The sequence below is a fragment of the Lissotriton vulgaris genome, chromosome 11, assembly GCF_964263255.1.
Source record: "Lissotriton vulgaris chromosome 11, aLisVul1.2, whole genome shotgun sequence".
Taxonomy (NCBI): domain Eukaryota; kingdom Metazoa; phylum Chordata; class Amphibia; order Caudata; family Salamandridae; genus Lissotriton; species Lissotriton vulgaris.
Window position 1 is genome coordinate 278,725,667 of NC_141699.1, and position 20,284 is coordinate 278,745,950.

The following is a 20,284-nucleotide window of genomic DNA, read 5'->3' on the forward strand; positions in this document are numbered from 1 at the left end:
CTCCGCTTCTTGGCAGATTCAATGGCGGGACGAAAAAAAGCTCCATGGTGACAAACTACTTCCAAGCTGAACACAAAGAAAATGACATGACTCATTGTTGATGTTCAAAATCCATCAAAGGGAAGAAACGTGGCCTCCAAACTTTGCAGGAAGGTATGCCTTTGTATGGTCAAGCTGGATTCAATGGCACAGACTCAATAGTATGGAATAACGGAATAGTTTGATCTTCATATTTGTTTACATTATTGCTTGTCTCTAATTAAGCATAAGCTTTTTATAAGGTCTGTGTTGCCACCCTTTCGTTTTGAGTTTATGAATATTCCCTTTTACCTTGTTGTAAATCTTGATTAACATTACACGGATGCCCCAATTTCACTGATGCCGTTATACGTACTCATAGTTTTTTTCTATTGCATTTGAGTGAATAATTGGGAGAACTTTTACAAAAGACTTATATACCAATCGTACTTTTGATTACTTCATAATTACCATTTTTGTTTTGTGACGAATCGTTTACATTTTGTGCCATTTACCTTCTCCAGTGCGTCATTTCTGACGGTGGGCGTGTTTTCTTTCTCTAATTAAACAAACAAATAGCCAGACCCTTTTTTGCAATTTTTATAGCTTTATCCTTATGTGGCGTGAGGGCAAAATAGGCATAACATTGCGCTAATCAAGCATTAACTCACAGCCTTGGAGAGGAACATGAGTCCCTCAAACCTTGAATTATACTATTTAGCAGGATGGTTACAGCGGACAGCTAGGTGATGGCTCAAATCGACACCCAAACAACTAGGTACATGTTCAATAAACCAAGGACGCCTGGCAGTAGATAAGTAATTCCACAGCACCAGGGTCCCATAAGGACCTCCAAATTAACCCCTTCCGTGCTTCGAACGTCCAACGGTCGTCGCGTGCACTACCTCCTCGCTGGTGCTGCGCACGACCGTTGGACGTCCGAATCCTGTTAGCGCGATCGAACGTCCGCACTGGGGCGGAATGTTCGATGCGCTAAACGGGTTAAAGGGAGTTGCTAGGTATTGCTGGAACAATAATTACAAAAACATGTACAACAGTGGCATATGCAATGGGTCTACACATATTGAGAGTACCTGATCTCAAAAAAGTGACAACTACCACAGGCAAGAAGGCAGGCATATGAACATTGAGTGACCTATGTGATGGTTTTGTGCTACATACCTTTGATACATTAAAAAGCACATACCCAATAGCAACAGGGCAATTCCTTAAGCTCAATGCATTATTCCAAGGGTGTGGAGACTGTGGCCTGGTGACACAAGGGCCTAAAGATGCATGTGTATTTATTTATTTATTTAGACGTTTTCTATAGCGCTAGTCAGTCCCGAGGGTATCGGAGCGCTTTACAACATGATGAAGAGGAGACAAAATACACGACAAAGGCATGGTAGGAGAAAACAGAAAAAGTTCAAAGGGAAGCTTACAGTTCTGCTGAGTGTCAGAGGTGTGCCGTTGAGGTAGAAAAAGTTTAAAAAAGAAGCTTTATATTTCTGCTGAGTGTCAGAGGTGTACCGTTGAGGTAGAGAGGTAGAGAGGTCGAGGGGGCCGAGGCGAGGGGTCAAGAGGTAGTCTCAGATCCTAGGGAAGGCAAGACTAATGCTGGAAATGTTCTCTTCGTTGTGCCGACCCAGGGGTTGAGAGTTCGGAGAGAGGGTATGAGGTAGGTAGTGGTTGTGCGATGATTGAGGCTGCCAGTTGGAGGTGTGCTGTCAGGTGACAGCCTGGTGGAGGTGAGAGCATCGCATAACTGCGTTCGGGAAGGCGCTGTTGAGGTAGAGGGTTTTTAGGAGGCTTTTGAATTTTGGAAAGGAGCGGGTGGTTCTGATGTTGACTGGGATGGCGTTCCAGATTTTTGGAGCTTTTCCTACAAAAGAGCAGGCAGCAGTCTTTTGTTTGCGCGTTTTTAGGGGAATGCGTAGGAAGGAGTTGGAACTCCTGAGGCTTCTTGCTTGACCGGATTTCTTGAGTTTGGAAGCTAAGTATTCCGGTTTCCCTGTTTGCAGGAATTTGTGTGTGAGGCAGGCAGTTCTGACACTATGTTTAACATAAAAGAAGGGCAGCAAAAAGCTGAAAAGGCGGCTACATGTCAAATTGCTGAGCATGACAGACCATTCATTCCAAACGCTCAATGAAACCGGGAAGGTGGCATGGGGAGGTCTGCATCAGAGATGGAATGGAGTAGAGAGGTGGCATAGCCTACAATGAATGGTTTGCTGCAACATTAGGTTTCAGCGGCTGCAATTCAATCTTCTGCATCACACCCACCTAACAGCATAGGTTACATTATATGTACTCACAGTACAGGACAGATGTCCCAGATGCAAAGCGAACAATGCCACATTGTTATACTGGTTCTGGGGATCCACGATTATGGAAAGATATTGAGAGGAGATCATATGAGACAGAGCGGGCGATGGGCAGGAGGATCTCAAGGGATCCAGGACAAGTCTGCTGGGTCTATTAACACACCATAAGAGATCGGAAACTGCAGCTAGGTTCATAGACTGGGCATCAGTGGTGGAAAATGACCTTTAGAGAAACAGTGGCCCCCCCATGCAAGGCGCTTGAGGTGCTGAGGGTTTGTTAACAGAGGTCCCTTACCTTGGCTCTGATTTCTTCAGCCCCCTTGCCATGATGCACCCTCGTCTCATGTTTCCATATACTGATAACTGAAAAGATGTTCTTTGAATATTACCATTTCCTCTGAATAAAGTGTTTGAAGCTCTTTGATTAATACAATTTCCTCTGAATAAAGTGTTTCAATCTCAGGTTGAACTTCTCCCCCCTACTTCTTGTTCCCTTCCTCCCCCAACCACACTCGCTGACTGGAGCTACCCGTGTTGAAGGCCAACAACCTCATTCTGGCCACCAAGAGGTGCACAAGACCCGACAACGTCCCCAAACAATGTCACTGTTTACTGGGGGGGGCGAGACACTAGAGGAGGCGGGGCTTCATACCAAGAGTGCATTAGGACACTCCTGTGCCCTCCCTTGTCAATTTCTCCCCACACCCCAAAGTAGATAAAAGCTTTCTGAAGCTGCCACCAATGTCCTGGGGGGTTTCACACAACTTAACCCCTTCCTTGCTGAGCACTCCCTCCCCAGTGCTGCCGTCGGCCAACGGCCCACGGAGCCCCGCCCACCCTTTAGAATGCCCGTACCGCGGCGGTTTTTCCGGCGTTAATGGACATCGGATGCTCAGAGCCTTCTAAGAAGAGATGGAGATCCACTCTGTGCAGAGACCCTGTGACCGTGTGACAGAAGCCAATATTGTGTGACACACAGTGGCACCGTGTGATTTGGGAGGTTTGTAATACACACACTCACCACTAACTAATGAATAGAAGAACATATGTCCAGACTTTATGTATGTAATTTCGTAGAAGATTAATGTTATTAATTAGAAAATGGCACTCAAACCTGAAATGTCATAGGTGAAATTAAAAAGTAAGCAATATGTGAGCAATGCCAGTTTCGTAATGTTTGCTGAATGCAAAAAAATAATAATATGTGAGTGTCCTTCTACGATTACCTATCTGCTAAATGCCGACACATACCTTCTACAGGAACCACTGTTGTTTCTGTATAACACTGTGGTTTCAATGTGAGATGGTACTCTGGAAGAGAATGGCAGCATCTTGAAGAGTTTAGGGCATTAATGTATCTAGGGAACTAGGGGGAGGAGTCACAGTGAGCAATAGGAGCGGGTTGTGTGAGAGGGGAAATAAAGGACAGCAACTAGAACCCCAAAGAATTTCCCTGGTGGGAGAGAATAGGCGAATTTACGAGCTGTGAGGTCGGAGCCAAGTGGGCTGGGGGTGCAAGGACAGAATTTGGTGTGTAAGGCAACTGTGCAGATGAAGTGAAGCAATGAAGCTTGACTAATAGGTCTATTGGACAGCGTCATGATAATTCAGGAAGATAAAAAGGAATGTCTATACATTCTATGTGGCCTGGAGTACAAGACATTCCATCCTCTGCACAGGTGAGTGAACATGTGTCTTAAGGGAGCACTTAGCAGGAAAAATCTACAGTGTTGGTGTGGAGGAGATGCTGAACGACCTCTCCAACAGTGGCGGCTGGTGACATTTCAAAGTGGGGGGGGGGCGTAAAAGTTGGGGATGACTTTTACCTAACAAGGGAGCGAGCCCGACTAACATAAGGGCAGTACATTGGCGTACCTAATAAACCTAAGCCGTACCTCATGATTTTCTTTTTTTCAGTTGTATATACAGTGCGAACTCAGCCTAGGGGCATTGTAGTGCTGTACAAGAGCACCAGTTACATTACACAAAGTCAGATTCGTTTTTCAAGACACAGGGAGGGATATTAAGTTATTTTCCCAGAATCATCACAGGATGTTGAGACGACGCCGGAACGTGGATCCCCAGTTCTAAAGTCGGCCACATATTTTTCATTTGCGGTACATAAAGCAGTATCAGTGAAGACTCTTCGTTAACGCTGAAAAGCAAGGAGAGTGCCACATCCAAAACAGGAGGATGGTACAGCACAAAAGCGGTGCTCGCTTCTCTGGCGCACACTCACACTAGCACTAGATCACTTTACAAATATATTGCACAACAGGCGCATAAGTCCACCCCTCCCAATAACATCTCACATCTTCTTGTAACCAATCCAATTCGATGAACTCATCCCTTTTCAAACTCGACACAACTCGACAATTCCACAAGGAAAATGGAAGCACATATTACAAATATACTACCTATTATCTCCGTGGGGGGTTTGGAAATGGGGTCGCGACGACCTGAGGGGATGAAGGGGGAGGCGGGAGGAAACAAATATATATAAAAAAAATTAAGTAAACTTACCGTCCGGAGACTCCGTCCCGACTCTCGCCTACCTGGTTTTCAAGTCCTGCAACACGTCATCAGGAAGACGGCGCGGTAGGCAGGCTCCCTCCCCTCCACCGCAGCCAGCGCTGTGATTGGTTCGGCCGGCTGCCCTACCCGCGTCATTTCTCTCTGTATGCTGCAGCATACAGAGAGACAGGGAGAGTGGGAGGTGTTACTCGAGGGCAGGGGGAGCGGCTTGCCTACTGTTGTTAATACTGTCTGTTTGGGCAGCCTCTCAGGATGCCCAAACAAACATTATTAACAACAGTGGGCAAGCCGCTCCCCCCTGCCCTCAAGTAACACCGCCCACTACTTTAATCCAGGAACTTCTGCTTTCTCGCACGGTGAGAAAGCAGGGGGGCGGTGCCCAAACGCCCCCATGGAGGAGCCGCCACTGCTCTTCAATGCAGAAGAGTTTGATTGCCTCAATTGTTTGAGGCAGTAGGAGGTAAAGAGCTTCAACGCCTCTTCAGCTGTAGTAAGTGCTACATAAATGCAATTTCAATACAATTCTATACAGTCTAGCTAGTCCTGAGGATTGCAGCACAGCCTTTCGGCAAGAATTCAATAGTGAGCAAGAAATGTGTCAATGAAGTACATGTGAGAACAAGGCCTAAATGTCTGCCTTTGAAGCGCATGGGTTACAGAGAGTGTTGGAAAGAGAGTGGTCGGAGAGTGGGTGGTCTGGTGTTTCATTAGGCCAATGTTAGAGTTAACAGGACAATGAGGGGTCGTTATTTTTCATACAGGTGCCCCGCTACAGGTTCAGGTAATAACCAAACCTTTCACCTATATTTCTCCTGCCATTACACTACATAACGGTTCTTAGTGCTGACCATTTGCCTAGTTATGGTACTGCTTCAATGCTTCTCCGAAAACTAGCCTCCTTCAATATGCATGAGGATTTTGAAATCTCAACAGAACTACCATCTACTGCATAATAGTTATGTATAACGGTTCTTCCTTTCATCCTCCTAGTCCAACATGACACAGCAAGGTAGATCACCTGTGGGTACCATTTTGTCAATATAAACACCATATCTTTGCTGAGGCAGGGAGAGGAGAAACAGGAATTCAATGCTGACACATTGACCCAAACGCTGAGATTCCTGCATGCAGACACTCCGGCTCGCAGTGGTCTGACATCCCTCGCAGGGTGCCCATCTCAAGACCAAGATGGGGCCCCACAGTCTCTCACTTCAGGCAATGGGGTTGACTTTATCCTAGAGGGATTCTTGGCTCGACACCTACATACATGCTAGGTACACATAAGTACATCTAGTTAGGGTTGGATTGGGGTGAGGTGGATTGGATTGGGGTGGGGTGGATTGGCTTGGGGTGGGGTGGATTGTGGTGGATTGGACTGGAGTGTGGTGGATAGGACTGGAGTGGGTTGGGTAGATTGACCTGGGGTAGTGTGAACTGGTTTGGGGTGGTAGGGGGTGGGATGGATTGGATTGGATTGGGTACGGTGGTCTGGAGTGGGGTGTATTGATTGCAGTGTATTGCCTTGGGTGGGTTGGATTGTGCTGGATTGGAGTGGAGTGGATTGGACTGGAGTTGGGTGGATTGGTCTGGAGTTGTGAGGATTGGAGGGGATTGGATTTGATTGGGTGCACAGGGGTGTACTGAATTTGATTGGTTTGGGGTGGATTGGATTGGAGTGGAATGTATTGTGGTGGAGTGGGGTGGATTGGATTGAGTGGAGTAGATTTGATGGGGTGTAGTGAATTTGGTAGGGTGATAGGATTTGAGTGAGTGATTGGATTTGAGTGGGGGATTGGATTGGAGTGGGGTGGATTGGGTGAGGTGGGTTGTATTTGAGTGGGGTGAATTAAGGTGGATTGCATTAGATTGGAGTGGGTGGATTCTACTGAAGTGAGGTGGATTGGATTGGAGTGGGATGGATTAGAGTGGGGTGGGTGGATTCGAGTGGAGTGAGGTGGATTGGGTTGCAGTGGATTGTATTGGAGTGGATTGTATTGGAGTGGGGTGGATTTTATTGCAATGGGGAGGAATGAAGTGTAGTGAGTGGATTGGAATAGGGTGGATTGTATTGGAATGGGGTGGATTGGATTGGATTGGATTGAAGTGGGGTGGATTGGAGTGGGCTGGATTAGATTAAAGTTCGAGTGGGTGGATTGGATTGGAATGGACTGGGGTGGGGTGGGTTGGATTAGCGTTGGGTGGTTTGGTTTAGATTGGCGTGGGGAGGATTGGATTGGAGAGTGGTGGATTTGAGTAGGTGGATTAGACTGGAACGATTTATTGATTGGAGTGAGGTGAACTGGATGAAAGTGGCATGGATTGCATTGGTGTGTGGTAGATTCATTTGGAGTGGGGTGAATTGTGGTGGATTGGATTGCAATGGGGTGGATTGGATTGGGATTGGGTGAGGTGAATTGGATTGGAGTGTGGTAGATTGGATTGACCTGGATTGGGGAGTGGGGTAGATTGGAATGGGGTGGATTGTTTTGGATTGGTTTGGGGTGGATTGGATTGGTTTCAGCAGGATTGGATTGGGGTGAATTTTACTGAGTGGGGAAGATTGGGTTGAAATATGGTGAATTGGACTGATGTAAATTGGATTGTATTCGAGTGGGATGGATTGGTGGGGTGAGGTGGGGTGGATTGGTGTAGGGCGGATTGGATTAGGATGGACTGCATTGGGGCAGGTTGGACTGAGACTGAATGGAGTGGTGTAGATTGGATTGGGATAGATTTGGTCTGGGGTAGATTGGGTGGAAATAACGTGGTGGATTGGGTGTGTGGACTAGATTGGGGTGAGCATTTTGGATCGGATTGGAGTGGGGTGGCTGGGGGTAGATTGGAGTGGGGTGGACTGGACTGGACTGGGGTGGATTGCATTGGTCTGCAGTGGGGAGGGGTGGATTGGATTGGGTGGATTTGATGGGTTAGATTGGATTGGGTAGTGTGGATTGGATTGGATTGGAGTTGTATAAATTGGTATAGGGTGGGTGGGGTGGACTAGAGTGCGGCAAATCGAAGTGGGGTGGATTGGATTTGGTGTATTGGGGTGTACTGCCGATTAGGTTTTAAAGTATAATTTCAGAAATTACACATAAGAAAGAAACAATGTAACTTGCAATATTTAGAACAAGATAATCCGTATCCTTTGAGAACAGTGCCCACGAGCCAAAAAAATAATGAGTCTGCAAAGAGAGAAAAGACGATTTGGCAAAATTAAAGAAAGTTAACTATAGAAAAGATATCTTTGCAGAATTGTTTCTGCTGCTCGGCATGTTTTTTGCCAGTCACATGCCTTCTGTTTGCAGGGCACTAGAAGTTAAAAAGAATAAATTAGTACCTCAATCACGTCAGGAGCAGCGAACGGGCACTGATTAAGTTGTATCAATAAGTGCTTGTTCCCTGATTCACAGGAAATAACAGAAATTAAAGCTATGCCTGCAGTGACCAATTACAATGCTGTAAAGATGAATGCCACACAAGCCAACAAATGGTAAGCAACGGGTTGGCTCCAAGTCCTTTTTTTGTTAACAATAGTGCTATTGCAGGCTAAACCCTGAAAAGGGAGTAAAATGGGAACAAATAGAAAACGGTGCCCTCTTTGCACTTTTAAAATAGGGAGTTGGACATTTCAGTGCGGATTCACAAAAGCTTGCAAAAGCACATGAAAGAGTAGTCCTGTAGTACTACTTCCCATATTCATGAAAGCTTTGGTATAGAGCCATAAGGAATGTTGTTATCAAAGTTAAACCATAAAGAGTAATGTTTGCTGAAGATCCTGGAATTCAACTCTCATTAAAAACATATTACGTTTTAAAGTCTTGCGACATTTTTTTTACGTACTTTTGAACTTTATTTTAGAAGGGTATTTTAAAGCACATATCAGGACACTTGAATCCTTTGAAGAAAATGGAGTAGCTCTGGGCGGTGGGCTTATAGTGGCCAGTGTAAGCCCGGAGCTCCAATATTCCAATGTTTGTCTTCATGTTTCTCCCTTTTTAGTTTAGGAAATGTTACCCTTAGTGGGTGGAATGTTCTAATAGCCTTATAGCCCTCCTGCCTCGGGCTATTATGGTTGTTAAAGGTCCTTAGCCCAAGCTATAGGCCCAAGTCTCAGCAGTGGGCTTTAAGGCTATATTTAAGTGACACATAGCATGCTTTGCTCATGCCGTGCAATGTTGCTGTTCCAGGGCTGGAGGAGGGGAGTCTCAATCCTTGCACGTCAAACAGGAGTCTGATGTTTTGTCACCGTGATATGATAATAGCGGAGCAATTATGTTAACTGGTTGTCGCGCTCCGTGCTGGTGTAAGTGAGGTGGAACCCAAACAGAAAACCCGTTGTGTAAGAGCAAAGACAGAGATGGGGGCTGGATTCAATAGAGTTGCTGTTAATAAATATTTCCATCCCAAATAAATGGATCCCTTCTTAAAATGAACCCCTTTGCAAGGCCGTACTGAGACCGCAACCCGACCCTGGGAAGTAGGCCTGACAGGTCACGGCGGGGGAGGGGAGGGTACTAGTAGGAAACACTACTGCCGCTTCAGGTACAGGGGGCCGATATTGCAGCACTACTGCAGAACCAGCCCTCACTACCAAAAACACCCCCACAGGTCCAAAAACGGCCCCACCCTTCCAGCCCACTTTTAAGATGTCCAGTTCCCGCTACAGCCAGTTCGGCACTGCCCCTTTGGACAAGGTAAGAAGAGAAAATCAAGAGGTTAAGCGTAAAAATGTCTGTAGCAATGTTCAGAAGCGGCTCCTGAGGAAGTGCTGCGGGGCGGTGGTGCGGGGGAGGGGCAGGGTAGGGGGTAGTAAACTACGGCATTCGGCCAAAAAGAGGTAAGTAAACAAATAAATAAATAAAACGGATTTCATTGCACACGCTGCATTGCCAAATGCGATGCAGCGATCACCGAAATTTGTTTTATTTATTTGTTTACTTACCTCCGCTCGGCCGTATTCCGTAGTTTACTACCCCCACCCTGCTCCTCCCCCACCCCACCGCCCCGCAGCACTCCCTCCAGGAGCCCCTACTGGCAATGTTTCTATTTATATAGCACACGCACTTAAAGAACAGTTCACAAATCAATCGGTTGCTCCTGCTTTCCCTCAAATTGATAAAAGGCGGAGCCAATTATGACGGATTCCAGTCCATGACCAGGACACACATAGATGGATACCTACGTAAGAACTCGAGCTATTGAGGCAGCGTTGCATTGCCCAACCCACCGAGCTGTCTAACCAGACTACCAGGGGCCCTGCCACAGAAACGTTCAAATGATGAAAAGGGATTACTTTTCTATCATCGTTGCCGTCTTGGTGATACAGAATGGAGCAAACAGATTTGAACCAGTTCTTATTACAGAAAGATTTTTGCACCAAGGCAAAAATGTAGAAAAGAGATTGTGAAAGCGAATGCAGCACACGTATTGCTTGTAAATCATTTAAGTCATCAATATTTCAGCAGTGAAATCCTATTCTACGTTTAACTGGTTTCGCTTCAAGTTCAATAGCCTATGATTTGTATTTGAAAAGTGGAAAAATGATACAACTTCTACTGTTAAATATGTAAACAGCAAATATGGAATAACAAATGTGCTCCACGGTGCAAATTTCTTAAACCACAAGCAGCAAAAAATCGTACCAATAATAATAAATGCAGCATGGCATTTTTTTTTAGATGGATCCGGAGATAAAACATTTGCTTTCCTAGTTGTGCGAGCTGACGGCGTCCACAAACATTACATTCTGGGAAGTGAGGAAAAAAGTCATGAAATTTTAAAATTCTTGTGCCTCATAAAAGCTGAGCGCCGGGACAAGGCCGTAGGCTTGTTTGTGTGTGTGCAGGGGGGCTACAGCGGGGGTCGCTTTCTGCCATCAGGTTGTTTGTACCCATGTCACGGAGGTAGGAAGCTCATGTTCTGTCGGCTGGGTCTGCTCTCTGCCCAAGGCAGGCGGTCTCTTTAAAACACACATGATGTATATTCCCTATGACCTGTCTGCGGCTGGCTGCAGCGCTTCATATATAAATAAACAAGTGCGATTGATTGCTTGCTCTACCTACTGAAGCTACAATCACTGCCACATACATGTATAAACCTACTAAACGTCACACTTTTAGACAGTTTATATAATTCCAGGCTACACAAAGCAGTAGGAATGCCCTAGACGAGCTAGAATGATGTTTTAAATGTGTTTTTACATATGTGGACTGCCATGTGAATGCATATGCTGGTGCCGAGCATCAGCAAGCACCGACACAAATTAAGCACTGATAATTTGGTGCATTTGGCTTTTCCTTCTGTTTATAGCTCAGTGTTTTTCACAATCAGTGCCCATTTCAACAAAGAATCACCAAATAAAAAAAGTGCCACTGTTTATTTGCATGGTGTTGCTAGGCCTTTTCATAGAATAACTGGCAAGTGATTACGGATTCAGACAAACGAATCCGGAAAATGCTTTCTCGCCTGCTTCTGGAGAAACGGTCCTCACCACGAAGGCCAAACGGTTAAGTGGTACCAAGACCAGATGAAGTGCCATGAACTGGAAAGTGAGGTCACACGGTAGCCAAGGCGCCACACAAGAAGTAAGTTGAAGACCACGAGCCCAGTAACTAGACAGTGTACTCCAGGGTTGGATTAGGATTAAAAATCGGCCAGGCATGCAAAGAAATGTGGCCCACATTTTCAAATTGCCTTTCCGCAAAACACTGCTTTGCAATTTTTTATGAAAAGAGGGGGCTCTCTGACATAGGCATGTTTTCTTAACTTTACTTAGATTTTTTTTTAAATGCACGGATTAGTTCACACTGGCGAAACACACCTGAAAACAAGTGAGGCCACTTCTGCTCAGGTCCCCTGCCTCCCTTCCATATGCATACATTAATGGGACGGCCCAGCGAGAGAAAGGGAGTGACACCTCTGCCAGTTCATAAAAAGGAGGTAAAGGACTCCCATCTGCCTCCAGAAAGGACACTCAGAAACCCAGTGGGCCGCTGGCTGCATCTGAACAACACAGACACCGCCCAAATCGACCCCCTAGGCTGCCCAAAAAAGCAGCACACAGCTGGAACTCGGATACAGGCCCCTTCCTGGGCCATTGGAGTGCCTAATTTGAGCAGGTGCTTTCAGGTGCTAAGCACCAGCACTTCTTTCACAGGGCCGGGGCTACAATTTCTGACTCGGGCAGGTGGTGTCTCAATATTAATTGTTCAAATTCAAAATAAAAGAATAACATACATTGGCTGTTGACGGGCTGGTAAATGTTCACAGACAGGCCAGCATACGCCTGTCCAGGCAGGCATAATTGTGTATCACCATGTCAGTGATGATGTCATCTCGCTGATCACAAATCCAAGAAGTCATCGACAAATGATGTCTTGCATTCTATTCCCGAGTCTGCTGCACCCTGCCACTGCCTGAGCCTAGGCCTTCCATTGGATAATTGTAGCTGGGGGCTGGCTCAAAACGGAGTTGAGGCAAGGAAGCTGCGAGAGCACATTTGGAACTTAGGCGTGAGGGCTCTTGAGGAAGAATAAACAAAAGTAAGTTTGGACTTTTCACTTGCAGTGTAGCCAGAGTAGCATATCCTGCAGCCCTGCATTGCTGCTATCCTCAACGTGCTCAGTGCGGCTGTGGTCCAACACAACGTTTGTGCGCCATGGCGTCACCTGTAGAATCTGTGCGCTGCGCCCCAGCATGGTAATTGCTGAGCGTGCGTGAATCAAGTAGGCACCACAGCCATACTTACCGGCACTGGCAGCATTACGGCTGGGGACAATGCCTGTGCTGTAGCAGGTAGGGTCACAGCAAGCTGAGCAGTGGATGCCGATGCTGTCGCCATCCCTGGACCTATTAATTACAGGCAGCACTAGTAGTGACATCACCTGCTGAGCTCGAGAAGCTACCTGTGCTGCAAATAACCCAGTTATACGGCCCTGATTAATATGTGCAAAAAAAGGCATTTTCATTTGGTGTACATTTTGTTTTTGCACTCGGTGTAGGTAAGAAAGTAAAACACATGTCATCTTCCTCTTCTTTAGGAAAGACAACAGGAAAAGCAGAGTTCAAAATAGCAGGGACATGTACAGGCTGACGAAAGGGATCACAGGTAGTAGCAGTGTAATAGATGAGAGAGAGAGCAGGAGCAAAGAGAAGACAGAAACAACAGGAGAGGAGAGCGATAAGACAGAGCTAAGTAGAAGAAAAGGAGAGCAAATCAGATACAAAGAGAAAGCAGCCATTATGTGAAGAAGAGAGCATTAAGAAGAGAGAAGATAGAATGAAAGGATGTAGAGGACAGGACAGAGGGAAAAAAGCAGACAAAGATAAAACGGAGACACAGCTAATCACTGCTAAAAGAGTGATCGTAAAGAGCCAAGATCGAGGGGAGAGAGAGCAGAGAATGGATAGAAGTGAAGAGGAAAAAGTACAGGGGTAGAATGAATAGAGGACAAATCAGAAATGCAGGAAATAAGGTAACACACCAGGTGTGACAAAGATGATAGAAAACAATTAGAGAGGTGAGAGGATAGACTCTTAGAGCAAAGACGAAGGGGACAGACAACAGATCAAGGTTAGAAGATAGAGACTGAGGCAGTGAGAGTGTTGAAAGTGGGGCTCACCGGAGGAAGAAGTGAGCTGTGGCCTCCTTGGCAAAGTGTTCAGCACCTGCACTTCTTTTTTTACAAATTAAGCACTGGCCATTGCCCAAGTGCGCACTTTACCAATTCGACCCTGGCGTACTCCAATGTCTTTCTGTTTTGCCCATTATCCTGGTGGACTGGACTTTGGGCAGAAATAAGAGCAGAACACGGCAAGCAATGACAACACCATCACAAGAATGAATTGTCTTGGCACCAGTGCTTAATTTGTAAAATATTAAGTGCCAGGGCCCTCATCAAGCGGCCACTGTAGCCTACACCACCCATTACACCTGTCAGTCCTGCCAATGAGAGTACCAAACCAGCTACTAACCATCACATTTATACAAATGTGACAATTCAGACTATTCCAAGCCCCCAAAACTATAAGATTAGCATCAGGTAAGAGTCATTTTTAAGGTATATTAAATCAGTAAACAACTGTTATTGTACTCACTCTAAATCAGACAAACAGCCCACCATGTGGCAGACTGCCATAAGTGCCGGTGCTGCCAATTAGCAAAAGACACACAATTGATGGACGGAATGCAGAACAAATCAAAACATTCACCCCCAGTCAAGAGAGCTGGGTTAAGTACATCATTTTTTTGCTCTCCATGCCACCCCAGTTTAGACCTGGCCATATGCAAATCAGTCTTGACCCTGTGCCTCATGGGAACAGTCCAGACCGAATTGCCAAGCCAGGTCCTCCCTGGACCAGAAACAAGCATCCAAGGACCGGTTTCGGGGTTCATCCCACCTCTGCCAGGATAGCTTGAATCCAGTGACACAGTGAGCTCGTGACCCACGTCTGGGCATATCTGGCGCACTTAGGGTGAGAAAGCAAAAGACACACAATTGATGGACGGAATGCAGAACAAATCAAAATATTCACCCCTAGTCAAGAGAATGGGGTTAAATCCATCATTCATTTGCTCACCATGCTACCCCAGTTTAGACCTGGTCACATTTAGGCCTAGATCCCTGTACTGGGGTGAATGTATGACATTGTTCTGCATTTTGTCCATCAATTGTTCTTTTTGCATTTGTCACCCTGAGTGGGAAGGGTATGCCCAGACGTGGGTCCTGTGCTCTCCATGCCACTGGAGTCAAGCTATCCTGGCTGATGAGGGGTGAAACCCCGAACCGGTCCTATGATGCTAGTTTCCAGTCCAGGGAGGACCTTGCCTGGCAGTGCGGGCTGGACTGATCCCATTGGGCACAGGGTCAAGACTGATTTGCATATGGCTGGGTCCAAACTGGAATTGCATGGTGAACATAAATATGAGGGATTTAGGACCAGATCTCTGTACTGGGGTGAATGTATGACATTTTTCTGCATTCAGTCCATCAATTGTTCTTTTTGCATTGGTGCTGCCAATTAGAGCACCAGAAACATCGGCACAAGTGAAGCACTGCTTAGCACACAACTAGTTGTAATGTAGAGATAAGCATCTGAGGGTCATATTTTATTCAAAAATTATTTTTTAATCTAAACACATTTGTTAAGTGTCACATTGTCAGAATTCACTTCCAAATATTACAACAATTGTCGAGCCATAACTCACGTCCCGCAGCCATCCAGACTACATGGCATAACACATAACATGTGCATGTTGGTTAAGAACTACTTAACTCTAATATGAATCCACGAAATAAAAAAGTTTGCATCCACTACCAAAGGGCTCAGTCTATGGATGACCATGGATCATCAGACCGTGGGCTGTAGGTGGAGCTCAGAGTGTAAATTACGACTAGTCACCTGGGTGCCCCTCCCCTATCCACATCAATGCAGCGGGTGATACATCGAAATCAGTGCCATTCATGAGCATATCCCACCCCAACGCACAATGTGACCGAAAACGAAAGCGAAGACTTGCTTAACCTATGTGGGAGACAAGATAACGCTTGCTATGATAGTAAACTAAGAACATGTACATAAACCCTATCCTGAAAATACAACCCATCTGATTACCTAGAAAAGCCGGAAGGGTGGGAGAGGAAAAAGCAGCCTGCCCGTTGTATGTGAAACTCCATTTGGAATAAAGTGTCATGCCCACAGACACGATCCGCTGTGGGAAGGTAAGGCTCAAAGAGGCTTAAATGGCCTTTGCTTGGAGTTATAAACTGTATGGCACCAAGAGCTGCCCCTGACTCACAAAGCACCATACATCCTGCCCTGCGACCCTCACCTGGAAGAGACAACCTACCAGGCTCCCAACCTGAAAACACTCTCTTAACAAAGAACATCTCTGATGCAACCACAGATTGGTCTTAACTGAGTGTCCTTCCATCACTGAAAGGAACCTTGAGGTGAGTGGATTTACAGATAAATCGGACAGTACCGTCTTGTTTTAACATGGTTAGAATATTGTGGAAACTGAGCGTGAAACACTAGTCTTGATGCAAATTTTGTCCAGGATTGACTATTGTAATGCCCTTTATTTAATTATCAATACATGTTCCATTAAAAAACTTCAAACTGTGCAGAACGCAGTGGCGAGGCTCATCCTAGACATCCCTAAGTACCTGTCAGTTGAACTTGCCACACTCCGCTGGCTTCCTAGCAGTAAACGAGTCACCTTCACAGCCTTGTGCTTTGCAGACAAGGCTTTATATAGGTAAAGACTTGGGCTATTAGAGCTACATTTCAATGGTACCTACCGGTAAGATCACTTAGTTCTGCTTACGCCAACATGTCGAATGGCGAGATGGGTAGGAAGATCTTTTTTCTGTAGCCTCGGCTAAACAGTGAAATACTCAGCCATGTTACCTAACTGTTACTGAAAATAATATGTCCTTCAGAAAGGCTTTAAAAACCTGGCTCTTCTCTGTAAAGTGACTCTGTTCCCATTAGGGGCTTTCACCCCAAGTTTTAAGTGTATACATGGCTCATAGTGCCTTGTTGCCAATTGGTAATTGTGTGCTTTATCAATTTATTTTCATTTAATTCCATGATTTGATACAACCTGGGACCAAGGTTTGGAATTCCTGCGAGCATGGGCTTAATAGTAAAGAAGATGGAGGAAAAAGAGACCCAAGAAGAGGCTTACCCAAGGCTAAAAAGACATCTTGTTCTATTCCTCTGGCCCTTAGCCATCGACCAGCCAAGGCTGGCAATAGCCCTAGTGTTCTGTAAAAGATTTGCTGTCTGGCCACTTGAAAATATTTCTCCTACTATCTTCCTGAAGGGTGTCTCCATAACATCAGCAAGATATCTAGAACCATCCCGACTAGCCATGGCAACACAGCTGTGGGACAATATTGTACCTCACCCATCTCCCTGCACAGGCGGTCGATTATCTAGTTAACTGTTGAAGAGAATATCGAAAGTCAGATGGATGTTTGTGGCCTCCATAGGGGAAACATGCTTGCAAATATTTAGGGCAACACCAGGCTCACTGGTAGGACCACAAACTGATATGGAAGATGACAATTAGCCAATGACAGGCACGGATGCTGCTGGGCCCATGATGGAAGTAGGCGAATATCATTCATCAAGTTTAATATCACCCAAAATGCCTCCAGGAGCACCTTGGGTAAGTGACGTATGGGACTGCCACCACTTGGAACTGAAAGGTTGCATATGATTTAGATTCCTGAGACCAATCACCGCCTTGAAGCCCCTAAAGATCTTCAGAGCCAGGAGTAAAACAGCAGACATCCTGCTCTTAGCCTACTGCCACTGCTTTAATTGGGTTCCTCTTAGGGATGCCCTGTCTGGTGTTCTGGAGGCTCAGTCAATTGTCGTTCAGGATGAAGATGGGGAATAACAGAACATGCTGAGATGTCCTTGTGCAGGGAGTGCATGCTCTTCCATTTAGAAGAAGGGGAGCCGTAGATGATAGAAGGTGAAAACACAGACAACAAAATATCTCTTGCATGAACAGAATCCCCAACATATAGATCAACAGTTTCCACTTTATAGCAACATCTCACTACAGCAGTTTTCACCGGCTACTGAGTCTACTATGAAGCTCTTTCCCCCAAACATGTTAGGACTGGAGATACAATAGTAAATTATCCACTTTCTAAAATACATGCAAATAAGTTTGGCTGAAATTATTAACTAAATAGTGGTCGAATTTTCTGCAGGGGAAATATTTATCGAAAGTTGCAATTTCAGCAGGATAAATTGTGAAGTCTGTGTTTTTAGCAAAGATGAATTTTGATGTCTGTTTTGACATGGAACCATCAATGTCCTGGAAAATCCCTGTGTGATGATGGTGCATTACTTGTTTTTCCCTTGTTCCTATCTCTGAGAATCCTAACAATAACTTCATGTACATGTGTTTATACTTAATGCTCATAAAAGAACAGCATGGCATAACTAATGTATGCAGATGCACAGAGAATAACTTGCTACTAGTACCATTCTTGAGGCTTGGGAAGCACAACACAAGAGGAATCAACTCTCTTGCGCAAAGTTAATAAATAGCATATCACACTGCACATACACTAGATGGATAAATGGATGGATGAGGGTTTTAGATGGGTGGATTGATGAGTTAGGTGGATAGATAGATTATCTACCCATTTGAGACCCATATGAATAGAATAAACTCTGACTACTACAAAGGCTTTGGCACTCTAGACGACCGGTAAATAGAAATGTAATATCCGTCATGATATGCCAAAAATGGTAAGTAGACATAATATCGAATCCAACATATAGAATAGCCATAATATCGAAATCAAAATATAGAATGGACAAAATATCGAATGGACACAATATAGTGGTGAAAACTATTGAATTGAAGGTAAGTAATATTATATCGATTTTCAAAATATAGAAAATCAAAATATCGAAGTATATAATTTAGGTATTACAATATATCGAATTTTTAATAATATCGAATTTTTTAAAGTGTTTTGTATGTTAGTATATGTGTGAAAAGTGTATATTATTTTTGTAATTTATTTTGAGTAATAGATTTTATGTTATTTAATTTTTGCGTAATTTAATTCTGTAGTGGGTTGTGGATTTATGGGGGAATAGGGTGGGAAGTAATTTAATTATATTAAATTAAATATAAATTTTTAGAAATTACTAATTATTTTTTATTTAATTTTGCGTTTTTGTTCTGTAGCGGGTTGTGGGTTTATAGGGGAATAGGGTGGGAAGTAATGTAATAGTAAATAATTAAATATTTTTATTTATTTATTGGTATTCATTTTTAATTGTTAATTAATTTTTAATTGATAATTAATTTCTATTAATTGATTAATTGATAATTATGTTAATTTTATTGATTTATTTTCTGTAGCGGGTTGTGGGTTTATAGGGGAATAAGGTGAGAAGTAATTTAATTGTAATTATGTAAATAATTTTTATTTATTTATTGGTATTGATTTTTAATTTATTGTTAATGTTTAATTGGTCATTAATTTGTATTAATTGGTCATTAATTTTTATTAATTCATTAATTGATAATTACGATAATTGTATTAATTTATTTTCTGTAGCGGATTGTGGGTTTATAGGGGAATAGGGTGAGAAGTAATTTAATTGTAATTAATTACATATTAAAAATACTTGTGTTTTGGTAATTAATTTACTGTTAATTAATTATTAATTGGTATTCATTTTTATTATTAATTAGTTTTTGTTATTGAACATTAATTAGTTGTTAATTAATTATGGATAGGTACTTAATTTTAATTAGAATGTATTATTTATTTCTAATTGATTAATTATTACATAATATTAAATTGGTAATTAATTTTAATTATTTTTAATGGTATTGATATTTAATTTATTTTTATTAATATATTAAACCATTACTTTCCCTACTGTTAAACTGACTAAAGTGCGAATAGTAATTTTTACCCCTAGGCTATCCAACACTTTCGCTACTGTTGCACTCACTGGAGTGGAAATAGTCATTTTTACCCTTACGCTATACAACGCTTTCCCTATGGTTGCACTCTATGGAGTGGGAATATTAATTTTTACCCTCCCGCTATCCAACGCTTTCCCTACTGTTGCACTCTCTGGAGTGAGAATATTAATTTTTATCCCTACGCTATCCAACGCTTTCCCTACTGTTGCACTATCTGGAGTGGGAATAGTAATTTTTACCTCTACGCTATCTAACGCTTTCTCTACTGTTGCACTCTCTGGATTGGGAATAGTAATTTTTATCCCTACGCTATCCAACTCTTTCCCTACTGTTGCACTCTCTGGAGTGGTAACAGTAATTTTTACCCCCTACGCTATCCAACGCTTTCCCTACAGTTGCACTCTCTGGAGTGGGGATAGTAATTTTTACCCTCCCGCTATCCAACGCTTTCCCTACTGTTGCACTCACTGGAGTGGGAATAGTAAATGTTACCATCCCGCTATCCAATGCTTTCCCTACTGTTCCACTCACTGGGGGTGGAATAGTAATTTTTACCCTCCTGCTATCCAACGCTTTCCCTACTGTTGCACTCACTGAAGTGGGAATAGTAATTTTTACCCCTACGCTATCCAAAGTTTTCCCTACTGTTGCACTCACTGGAGTGGTAATAATAAATGTTACCCTCCCGCTATCCTACGGTAAAAATATTGTATTTTTTAATGAATATTACGTTAATATATATATATATGTATTACAAAATAAAAAATTATGTTTTTTATAACAAATTAATTCTTTCATAATTTTAAGGTTATTTAAGTTTTTTTAAGTATGTTTTAGCTAATTATATTTATTTGTTTCATTAATTTTAAATTACTTTTAAACATTTTTTAAAAAATTATATTTTTTACAATGATATTTT

General features: G+C 43.5%; 1 protein-coding gene across 1 annotated transcript in view; it reads right to left on the reverse strand.

Annotated features, from left to right (window-relative positions):
- RASAL1 (RAS protein activator like 1) overlaps nucleotides 1–20,284 on the reverse strand; it is an 871,242-nt gene that overhangs the window by 758,923 nt on the left and 92,035 nt on the right. The gene's annotated exons all lie outside the window — the stretch shown is intronic.